The sequence below is a fragment of the Centruroides sculpturatus genome, unplaced genomic scaffold, assembly GCF_000671375.1.
Source record: "Centruroides sculpturatus isolate CEXI.00-Female unplaced genomic scaffold, Cexi_2.0 scaffold1605, whole genome shotgun sequence".
NCBI lineage: Eukaryota > Metazoa > Arthropoda > Arachnida > Scorpiones > Buthidae > Centruroides > Centruroides sculpturatus.
Window position 1 is genome coordinate 75,185 of NW_019385722.1, and position 10,523 is coordinate 85,707.

The 10,523-nt window shown below is 29.3% G+C and overlaps 1 long non-coding RNA gene across 4 annotated transcripts; it reads right to left on the minus strand.

Annotated features, from left to right (window-relative positions):
- Positions 1-600: 600 nt before the first annotated feature.
- LOC111641539 lies at positions 601-4,886 on the minus strand. 4 transcript variants are annotated; one of them, XR_002759422.1, is made up of 4 exons: positions 4,753-4,886; positions 4,107-4,632; positions 743-815; positions 601-672 (listed from the first exon to the last, which is right to left on the minus strand). It is a non-coding gene; the product is annotated as an uncharacterized LOC111641539 (long non-coding RNA). The 4 variants fall into 4 exon arrangements; XR_002759424.1 differs by lacking the exons at positions 4,107-4,632; positions 4,753-4,886 and adding an exon at positions 3,943-4,009; XR_002759423.1 differs by lacking the exons at positions 4,107-4,632; positions 4,753-4,886 and adding an exon at positions 1,815-2,450.
- Between the last annotated feature and the right edge of the window lie 5,637 nt (positions 4,887-10,523).

Genomic DNA, 10,523 nt, shown 5'->3' on the forward strand with positions numbered 1-10,523 from the left:
GTTTTACCGAACATACCTTCAAAATTAATGAATCTGATCGACGTCTCCGCTGAATTCACGATGTACTTATCAAGAAATAATTAAAATTATGATTACCATTCGCCATTCAAAAATAACAGGTTGCTTCGACACTAAAAGAAAATTACAGATTCCTCAAAAATGTCATGTGAAAAACCTTCCAAAAAAACCTAGTGAAATCCACGACTAAATAAAAACAATTTTTTTATTTAAGTTTTGTTATCCTTTTAATGTTTAGGTGTCATTTATTCGTTAATAATCATTTTTCTAGATATTTTTTGTTTCGGTCATTAAAATATTTTTTATATGTCATATATGACACAATGGATCTCTACCTTCACAAAATGTAAACTTTTCAGTTCAAGAAAAAAATAGTTTATTTGACTGTTATTGTACATTATTCAACAATTTATATTTACATACGATATGCGTTCTAACAACTTTTATTTTATTAAAACACAGAAGTATTTTGTATTTGAAACAGAAGACTTCACGACATCGCTGAAAGCTGACTTATGCCTGTAGAAATATGATATTATTAAGTACAATTCCATTGAATGTCACTAAAGATATATAAACAAACACATGCGACTCGACGGTTCTGTAAATAATCCTTCGCCAGTCTTCACGACGTCGCCAAAAGCTGACTTATTCCTGTAGAAACATGATATTATTAAGTACAATTCCATTGAATGTCACTAAAGATATATAAACAAACACATACCCTCGTGCGACTCGACGGTTCTGTAAATAATCCTTCGCCAGTCTTCACGACGTCGCCAAAAGCTGACTTATTCCTGTAGAAATATAATATTATTTCTACACGCATACGACTCGATGTTTCTGTAAATAGTGTTTGTTTGTCTTTACGAGATTACAGAAAGCTAACGTGTTAGGATGTTAGAAAACGTTGATAGTGTATTGTCGCAGTATTCATTTTCTTAAGAATAGAATACATCGATTTGGAAAATTTTGTGTTTCCTGGAAATTAAAACATTTTCTGAAAATAAGAACTAGGAGAGTTCTTGCTGAATTGCGAAACGTAAGGCGTTTTTCTGAAAGTAAATGATAGGAAAGTTTTCTTAGTCGTAACGGTCATCGACAGGTGGTTGAAATATGACGTTGAGTTTTCGTAAATACAACTTGTGATTGGTCAGCAAACAATCACGCCACACGGCACGACTTGCATAAGACTATGGCTTGGGAATCACAGATTTGTATAACGTTATGGCTGGTGATCGCTAATTGGTCGGCCGGGAACACGCCACAACACGTGTGCATAGTGCACTAATTGGTCGTCGATCTCGATGTCGGCTCTATGAAAATTTTAAGTTGAAGCGAGAGTTGGGAAGTTCACTGTAGTACGGTAACTTCGTAAGTTCAGTTCGACACAAACCGATATACGTCACTCGCGTCTAAGTTAGACTTGGAAGTTGTGTTGTTCAATAATAAATATGACATAAATATTAAAATAAGACATCAATAAAATAAAATAAAATAATAAATATGAAAATAAGACATTTCCTGAAAAGAAGATTTAGCGTATCTTCGAGAGCAAAAATTAATATAAGACATTGTCTTATTTTCGGGGAAACAGGGTAGTATCTTATTTTTCTTTGTCTTATCAGAATAAATTTACAGTATTTTTAACTGAGTTAATCGTCTAAATATGAGAAATAATGTTTCGATATTTATAAATTAGTAAAAATCTAATTCTATATGATTATTTTAATTTAAATAATATGTACGATATCAATCGCCATTTTAAATATTTATACCATAAATTAATTATTTACTTTTTTCGAAGTTTTCTCATAAGAAAATTTATACTTAAAGTAACATATTTCAGAGAAAGAACTCGAAAGGTTTGCTATTTGTACAATTTGGAAATGGCGGGGAACAATTGAAAATATAAAAATAACTAACAATTGTTTCCTAACAATTGAATGTCTCAACAACTTGTATTCGTGACGTAACTGCTACGTCTTATATTTAATTTAATATAAATTTTTTTGTATAGAAATGAAAAATTATTATGACATAACGGAAAACTGGACAGATTAAGTTAAATTTAGAACATTTTATTTTATAAAAATAGCATTCTATATTAGTGTGAGATCGAGTGTAATTTAGCTAGTCGCTTGTAGATAAAGAGAATTGTTTACGCTGTATATCGTCTAAATATAGAAATCTCGGAGCAAAAAAGGTTATTGTATAACGGTTAAATATGTGAATTAAAGCGGTTAAAGTTTATTTAAACTATAAGTAACTTTTGATTTTTTATATTGTGTCATGTTGCTTTTGTCTTTCAAATCATACTTTTTTTTAGTGTAGTTATTTAAGAAGTTATTAGTAGTAATGTGTATTGTTTGTTTATAGAGATCAGCAGCTACATGTGTATGACAGTGGTGTGCAACAAAAATTTGATGACTTTTTTTTCAGCAAGGGCAATAACTATATTTCTATAATTTGGCTGTTGAAAAAAAAAAAAACATTCTGAAAATTTTTATACAAAAGTTTTTGTTTGATGACATACACGTGGCAAATGTAATAGATGTCATTTTTAATTGCATAGCACAAACTACTACTATTAGGTGCGGTTATTAATTTTTTATAAAAGGAAGCATAATCACGTCCTTTACTTAAAAATTACACTCTGGAATAGTGATTCTTTTAAGTGAAGCATATTTTAGCTTTTCTTATACTGTGTAAGAAGCATAACCCATTATATAGGTATGTAAAGGCCGTTTATCATCAAAAAGATAAAATAAATGTTCCTATTAGAATATATTGGGTAAGAATACTCGTAAGTGTGTGTTACATTTGGAAGATTATTGAAAAAGGCCATTGATGCACTGTTTAACTTATTTTTATCTGCAACAACTATGCTTCTCCTTCAATGCCAAGATCTTTCATTCTCAATATGATGTTTTTCACAAAATTATTCAATATGTTACTTGTGTTTGTGCCAATTGGCAATATGTTCACAACCTCTATAAAACTGGTTAACATGCTGATGTTTTAAATACATATTCTCGGTTGGCTGATTAAGGGAGGAAATATATTTGGAAATGCTTTGTTTGAAACATTTTTAACCATATTTCCTCTTTTATAATTTCAAGAATTTGGTTGCGAGTGAATTTTATTTATCAGTACGAGTAAAACAACTACTTCATCATCAGATAATAAGAAATTTTTTTATTAATATATACTTTAACCAGTTTGATGGATGTTTTTTTTGATAGAGGGTTGCTTTTAAAACTATTGCAGGAATGTTTAATAGTGGAGGGACTCGGCAGTTTTAAGATATTGAGGCCCTTAGAAATTGGTAACCATGTGGAGATATTCAGTAAGCTAACAAGTATTATTGTGCTCCAAGAAAATCATTGTCTGTTTATAATAATGGGTAAGAGGCTTGACTGTTCTCCTAAAAATACAATTATAGTTACCTTCTCTGAGAGTATGGTTTTTAAATGATCAAAAGAGCACAATATAATATGAAGAAAATTATCGGTAGAATAATTAGCAGACTCTGACTTTAAGAATTTTACGTTGCATTCTTTCACAATTGTTTCTATAACATTACATGCCATGAAGTGCTTTCAGTTCTGTATTTTTAAAGTATATTTTTGCATGCAAAGTGTCATCTACTTGTACGCTACATCATATGCGGTCAGTATATATTTGTATTCAACAAATTAATTCGGATTTTAGCTATTGTAGATTGCATAATCGACGGCATACTAAATTGATATCGTACAGAGTAATACTAGAAGATATAACAACGATCTTAAAAAGAGGAGTAATTTCATTGTAAACGCTATCTCTATTATGGAGTCCATAATTATACAATCCCGTAAAAAATACAGAGGAAATATCTGAGTTTATTTTAAATTACAACAGGTAAAGTCAGCATTTACTTACGAATGGGGCTAGGAAAAGATCTTTCAATATAAAGACGTCTCTATCGCGAGTTATTGAATTTTAATATCTTATTAATAAAGAAATATTAAGTTAATTACGTTACGTATGTTTTTGTTATTAAAATTTATACGAAAAATGATAAAATGGAAAGAAAAATAACTCACAATATAAACATTCTATTTCAAGATGGCGTCGGTAATAAGAAATGGAACGAATTCGAATCTGTCGACGTTTGTCAAGCTTTACGTTACGAGTTCTACGTCATAGATGTAATATTTCCGGTATTCTAATCACATATTTTTAAAGGAAAGTTCATTTTTTACAATTTTCTTATACCAGATTCGGTAAAATATTTGTTAAATGCTTGGCTAAAAAGAAAATTTATTCTGATAAGCGTAATAAAATTACACGGATAGCACACAATAAAAATTAATTCCTTATAAAATACACGTTAGTGTTTATTTTTTTCGAACTTGCGCATCTTTTATGGACTTTTTCGAACTTCAAAATTAATGTGCTCTTTATAATCGACTAAAATGCTGCCCGATTGGCTGTTTGTTCCTCTCGTGTATTACGTCGTTTATTCGCCCACTAATTAGATTTTCGTATTGCAGTTGTTTGATGATCTTCAGAATTATAGCAATGCGAGTGAACAATGTCCCGCAGGTCACCCAGAAGCTAAGTTCTAAACTTCAATTTACTTATAAATTAGTTTAATTACAAATCTTAATGTATATATTAATTTATATAATAAATTTGATATTTTAACGCGATTTTTAATCTCTATAAATAAATAAATCAATTAATTACCTTGCTGAAGTTTGCTTAAAAGAAAATTCTGCCATAAACTAAAGAGGAAAAATAAACATTTTCGCAATTTTGTCGATTTTGAGATATCTTCTGACAATTGAAAATATACAATACGAAGCTAATGTTACAAAACGATCGAAAACAATATTTAAAAGTTCTTAATTCTTAAGATCCATTCGATATATCGGGAATGCTTCGAGGAATTAAAAAAAAAGGTCCATCGACTGAAAATTGAATGCCGGAAAGCCAACACAATTCTATAACAATCGAGTGCAAAACGTATTGTTGAAGAGCGCTAACAATGAAAAAATGAATTTCATTTTAAATCTTTTTTTATGGTTTTCATAATATTTTTAAAGAATTTTCAAAACTCATTAACCGAGAAAAATGTATTTTTACGAGTTTTAGATAGGAAAAAGTTTCAAGTCTTGATTTATTTACAGAAATTATTTTAAATATATAAAATCGTATCGTACAATGTAAAATTCTAAGTATACAAGTTTTGAGATAGATAAAGTGAGGAATTAGAAGTGTGTAAAGTGGTCAATAAAGTGATCAATCTACTACACCAAATTCGAGTTTACACAACGAGTTTGCGATTTTATAATAAAAATTTGTATAGAAAAGGAAAGTTTCTTGCGTACGCTCTTCGATTGGGAATCTTCAGACAAGAACTGATCTATTTTAAATGTTAATTTTAAAAATTTGTTTATAGCTGACACTTATTCAAAGCATTTTCAACCAATTCATTATGAAAACTGATTACAAACGGAAATGTTGAATGCACTACTTTGTCTTAAACCATAAGAAAATCTAATTAGAAATGCCCATTATTTAAAGTTCGACTGTATATGCTTCTTATATCGATATTAAAAACTTATATTTTAAATATTTTATATGTACTCTAGATATTTAGCTATTAAAATAATTATATTACTGTTACGTTTCTGAAGTTTTAATACTCCCAACTAAAAAATAAAAAATGTATCAATGAGTTGCATAACTTTTCTGGTGTCATTTGAAACTGAGTGTATACCTGTTATGATATTTTATTAAAGAACGTTATATATTTTTCATTATTATAAACTCAGTCCTCCTGCTAACCAAACATATCTGTCCAGTTTCAGAAATTTTCGACAAAAAGCACAGGAGATATTAAGCTTCAAATAAGTTTAAAAAAATTGTGTTTCCCAAATACACACTAACATTTATACATATAAAGAAAAAACTCGAATTTCTTTTGTATTTCTCGATGTTTCAAAGTGTTTTGAGTCCAAAAATGTGAAAAGTTGGGTTAGTCGTTTTTTTGCCAGAGCGGCATACTTTCCCTTTGTTAAAACAGCCAGAAAAGTATGAATAATGTGAGTTTTTCGACAGTACGGATTTGACTTCAGGTCTACCAGAATGGCAGATTGCTCAATTTCTACGACAATTCATCCGGAATTACACATTTTTCAAAGATGGAGAATATATCCTGATGGGCAGACTTATCTGCAAAGTTCGAAATATATTCTCCATCTTTAAGAAAATCTGGGGTCTGTGGTGTACTCTCGGAGAATCCCGTAACAAGGGTAAATAAGAAGTAGCGGCACATTGCGAACACAACAAGAATGCTCGCTAGTCGCCTAGTTCAGAACTACGGTGAGAAGCTGAAAAGAAAGCGCACCACAAAACTCGCAAAAATAATTTTCGAACAAGTATAAATTGTTTTGGGCTGAAAAAACATAACTTAGATGCTTTTGCAACCGAAAACTCGTTTTTATATAGGAATCTCTCCTCACAACAACATTGGAACCATGCAACAACTCCCACGCTTGACATGGGTCGTCCTATATAAACGGTTAAATAGTGATTGACATCTTCTGTCACGCTGTTAACAGTGGATCTCACACATAGATACATGATGAAAACTTGTACGTCCAATTGGTGAAAAAAGAACCAATATCTAGTTGCACATGGGCACCAGTGCAACACACTGTAATAAATTTACGTAGATCGTCAGTGGTAGACACTTTCCATTACTTAATAGAGCTGTTTTTTTTTCTTAATCCTTCTGTAATTGTAACTTATTGTCGAAACTGTATTAAGACTAACGGTATTAAATAATGGTATATCATGAATAGGTAACGTTTTATACAAAAAAGTTCTCTTCCCATTTGCTTATGATGAATTCGGTTTCACTTCTTGAAACAATCAGGGAATGAGTTCCTTGAAATTCTTTTTCAACTTGACGAGAACCTGCTCCATCATTTTGCTTTCTAACATCTTTATAAAAGATATCAATGACATCGTTGGTAATTCTCTTTACTTGACGACAGACCTCTTAAGATACATATGAAGGCATTGTTGTTCGAACTGTGAATAGCAAAAAATTATTAATATCTTTTAGGAAAAAAAGAAGTATAGTAATTTCTAATGTAGTTTAAAGCTTTTTGTGTGGAGAAAGGAAATGACATCCAACAGTTGTCAGATGCTGGCTAGATTGCAGAGCTTGGTTTTACTGTTGATGTGACAGCACTCACGTGCACGGCACGACTGCAAAGTGCAAAGTGCTGTAGAAACTTTATATCACATTTCCGGCTATGGCTTTCTTATATCAAAACGTTTAAAATTTCATCCTCTACAATCCCCTAAATTTTTAAAACGTCATTCTGATACACCCTTATACCTAACTAAATAAAAAGGTGGTATTTATAAAAGTAATATAAAAGTACCTATTTACTAAGAAAAAAACACGTTTCGGGATGTGAGATAAGAATTTTAGCTAGTTACATAAGTAATTGTCTAAATCATAATTGAAATTTCTTTATATCGAATTTAGATACGTTTATGTTGAATTTAATCATTAGGTTACAAAGAAATTTATATAATCCAGGATGCTAAACAGTTTGTTTAAACAATGAACAACATTGAAAAAAATACTTACTCAAATAGCATTTTTTTCTGATTATACATTTTCTTATTCTTTGCAATCTTCAAATGACTACTTGGTGGCCTTACTAAATTGTTTCCATGCATTAGAATCGTTACTTGTAAATAACGAATAGATGATGTAATAACATTAAATTTATAATTTCATATTTGAAGACAATACAATTTATTGGTACACAGTTGTTTCTAATTTATTTCTGCTGTTTATAAACACGTAATAAATGTAATAATTAGTAATGTCGTGTAAAAGAAAACATTTGTTTTATAAATCTGTCTTCACCATGACTACAGACTAAGTGTATAACTTTCGTAGTCTTTTGAAGTAATCGAAAAATCGTTATATTTTCAAAATTTTGCCAAAAAATATTTTAAACTTTGGATTATGCTACCCTAGTCTCGCTCTTCCAGCCATTTGTTGTAAAGAAAAATGCAAGATTTGTGTAAGTGTATAGTCTTAAAGCCTATTTAATCGCAATCAATGGCTTCATTTTTTTGTCTTTTTGTTCTCATTCTTCACTCAGGCAGGCAAACAAATACAATGGTGTGCTGACAACAAATTCTGATTCTGTTTTTTATCTTTTTCGAACCCGTGGGTTATCGTAATAGCTTTTTTCAATCGTAAACATCGCTCTAAGATTAACATTAAAAAAAAATGTACTTAAAACTTTCTATCTCTATTCAGCTTATAAAAACTATTTTCCGAAAATTAAGCTACTATAATTAATACGTAATTTAATTTTACATTTCAATGTTAAAAATTTAATTAACATTAAATAAAGAAATGTCTTGTTTATACAACAAAATGATTTATTGTATAAACAAACTAAACAATAGTTTTTTTTTTAATTTCCATAAATGTTTTGAAATAAAATTTAATTAAAATTGTACAATGTAATTTGAAAATTTTTCAATTAGTCAAAAGTAAACAATAACATTCATTCTGTAACAACAAGTACGTCGGTTGTCACTAAGAAAATCAATTTATTACTTATTTATTGTATTGAAATACAGTACATTTCAGTTATTCGAGATCTCCTAGGCAGTATGTGAGTATTTTTACTTAAAATTGTACAATGTAATTTGAAAATTTTTCAATTAGTTAAAAGTAAACATTAACGTTCATTCTGTAACAACAAGTACGTCGGTTGTCACAAAGAAAATCAATTTATTAGTTATTTATTGTATTGAAATACAGTACATTTCAGTTATTCGAGATCTCCTAGGCAGTATGTGAGTACTTTTACTTTATTATACTTAAAATTTAAAATAATAACTTATTATAATTATACGTTTACATATATATATGTATGTAGAGACGTAACTTCTATACAAGGTATAGTGCAGAAACTAGTTAACTCGAATGAGTCAGGAAAAAATCCAGTTAAATATTTCGTGTTGTAGAGGTTTATAGACAAATAAAAATTTTGCGTAGTCTACATGTTTATCAATAACCCGTAATAAATTATCCATACTATATTTCTGTGGGTCTTATTACATAGGTTTGGTTAGGTAGTGTCAATATGATTTTTATATTGTGAATCCCGTTTCTAGATGTTCAGGAAAAAATTATTTCGAGTTATTCCGGTTCGAATTAACCAGTTTTTACTTTATACAGATTGCACATCGCTTATGAAATCTTCGAAAAATAAAAAAACGTGAGATAATCTAGCAACAAACAATCTTCAAGATTGGTTGGCATTTGTTTCCTGGGATGACTTTCTATGGGGAACTGTCTGTCGTTTAGGTGATAAGTAGACTACGTGAAGAAAACTTTCCAAACTCTAACTGGCCAATCTATTGATTTTGGGCAACAAGTGACAGAGTAATAATGTATTTTCGAATATACTGAAGTAACGATCTTCTACTGTAGATGATATATATATATATAAACAAAATGCACTAAAATAATTTTATTGTTTAAAAAATTGTACAGCAGTAACAAACTGCTAATTTAAGGTAATAAAAAATTTATCTCTGCATTTTATATCTATTCATTTATGGAAACATTTTTTTATAAATTATCTCTTGGTGTAACTTATAGAATCACACTTATTGTTTTGATTTATTTTGATATAGAAGGATATTCGACATGATTCTTGAATTAGAACTAAGTTTTATACTGATTACTTATAGTGTTCATCCAGGATTACGTGATGCCCTTGATAGTAAGTATTTCTCTATATTTTCTAAATATATAAAATTATGTTTTTTATTGAAAATGGTAATTAAGAAAAGTTAAGAGGACTTTTCGTATGAATTTCTGCAGTGTGTTTTTATTCATTACATCAGAAGTTCTTTATACTTTCTGGATATTTAATCTATTTATTATTAAAAATTGATATAAATAATTTTTTTAGACAAAATATGTGAGTATTTTTACTTTATTATACTTAAAATTTAAAATAATAACTTATTATAATTATACGTTTACATATATATATGTATGTAGAGACGTAACTTCTATACAAGGTATAGTGCAGAAACTAGTTAACTCGAATGAGTCAGGAAAAAATCCAGTTAAATATTTCGTGTTGTAGAGGTTTATAGACAAATAAAAATTTTGCGTAGTCTACATGTTTATCAATAACCCGTAATAAATTATCCATACTATATTTCTGTGGGTCTTATTACATAGGTTTGGTTAGGTAGTGTCAATATGATTTTTATATTGTGAATCCCGTTTCTAGATGTTCAGGAAAAAATTATTTCGAGTTATTCCGGTTCGAATTAACCAGTTTTTACTTTATACAGATTGCACATCGCTTATGAAATCTTCGAAAAATAAAAAAACGTGAGATAATCTAGCAACAAACAATCTTCAAGATTGGTTGGCATTTGTT